This window comes from Camelus ferus, chromosome 36 (assembly GCF_009834535.1).
Source record: "Camelus ferus isolate YT-003-E chromosome 36, BCGSAC_Cfer_1.0, whole genome shotgun sequence".
In the NCBI taxonomy this organism is placed as follows: Eukaryota; Metazoa; Chordata; class Mammalia; order Artiodactyla; family Camelidae; genus Camelus; species Camelus ferus.
In genome coordinates this window covers 17,791,489-17,793,275 of record NC_045731.1, presented here as the reverse complement: position 1 = coordinate 17,793,275, position 1,787 = coordinate 17,791,489, and the positions used below count along the sequence as shown (strand labels likewise).

At 35.1% G+C, this 1,787-nt stretch overlaps 1 pseudogene; it reads left to right on the top strand.

The window, feature by feature from the left end:
• Positions 1 to 383: 383 nt before the first annotated feature.
• Positions 384 to 1,213, top strand: LOC116661725 (annotated as a pseudogene).
• Positions 1,214 to 1,787: the final 574 nt, after the last annotated feature.

Below are 1,787 nucleotides of genomic sequence, written 5' to 3'. Positions count from 1 at the left end.
GGATCTGAAGCTGTTTGATTCCTGATAATATATCATATCACAGAGAGGGAACTATGCCTTATCCAACTTGGTAATCACAATATCTATGATACATTGGGCACAAATACTTCATACATATTGTTTTAACGGAATGGATAAATAAAATATAAAACTGCAATGAATACATTTAAAAGTTATCTGCCTTGTTTTGTAGGTAAAATGCTTCTGATATGTGAAATCACCTCCTGTACAGACTAGATGGAACCAAGGGAACAATGTAACTTATTTCATCCTCCTGGGCCTCACACAGGATCCAAAGGAGCAGAAAGTCCTTTTTGTTATGTTCTTGCTCTTCTACATTTTGACCTTGTTGTGCAAACTGCTCATTATTGTAACTATAACTGTCAGTACGACCCTGAAGTCACCAATGTACTTTTTTCTTGCTAGCCTATCATTTATGGGTGCCACTTATTCATCTTCTTTTACCCCCAGATTGATTTCAGACTTATTATTTGGGGGAAAATACCATATCCTCTGAATCTTGCATGACTCAGCTGTTTACAGAGCACATTTTTGGTGGGTCAGAGTTCTTCCTTCTGTTGGTGATGGCCTATGACCACTTTGTGGCCATCTGTAAACACTTGCATTATTTGGTTATCATGAGGCAAAGGGTGTGTGTTGTGCTGGTGATGGTGTCTTGGGTTGGAGGTTTTCTGCACTCAGTTATTCAAGTTAGCACTATTTATAGGCTCCCATTCTGCAGCCCCAATGTCATTGATCACTTTATCTGTGATGTGTACCCCTTACTGAAACTTGTCTGCACTGACATATATGTCATTGGCCTCTTTGTAGTGGCTAGTGGAGGACTGATCTGCACTACTGTGTTTCTGCTCTTACTCATCTCCTATGGAGTCATCTTGCACTCTCTAAAGAACCTGAGTCAGGAAGGGAGGTGGAAAGTCCTCCAGACCTTTGGTTCCCACATCACTGTGGTTGTCTGCTTTTTTGTTCCCTGTATTTTCATATAGGCAAGACCTGCTAAGACCTTCCCCTTTGACAAATCATTAAACATGTCTTATACAGTCTTAACCCCCATGCTGAATCCATTAACCTACAGTTCAAGAAATTCAGAGATGACTAATGCTATGAAGAAGCTCTGGAGGAAAAAAGTCAGATCAAGTATTAAATAATTGCTTTATTCATCATAAAGGAAGTAATTTAGCATTAGGGCTGATCTCCCAGGATGTAAAAGTCTTCATTAATCTGCATGAAACTTTCTTTTTCCCTGAAGGATTAATGGTAATTATAATTCAAATTGAACTGTATGTTTGTGCTATTAATAAAAATTCCTTGCTAGAATATAAACTATATGATGTCTGGTTTGTCACTTTGCCTAAAATGTTGGAATGCGTTTCTAGTAAGGAGTCAATAAGTAATATATAATTTATTAGTCAATAAAATTTTTATTGAGTTACAGTGATTTTTAATTTCTGCATTTTCTTTTAGTAGTTTCTCATTCTTAGCTTTATTTTCAGTTGATTATCTTTTTTATCTTTCTGTACTAATCAAAATATTTAATTTTGCATGGACTCATTTATTCAATTTCATTTTCCTTACATAAGAAATTTTTAGTGTAATATTTTAATTTTTAAAATAAGTTCATAAGTGTGATGAAGAATAATAAGTATTAGAAATAAGATGTATGCAAAATAAAATAGTGTAGAATAAACCTCCTACATATCCCATGCCAGTGTCTCCTAGTCTTTTTAGATATAGTCACTATACTCTGATTTTAAGGTTCTTCAAGT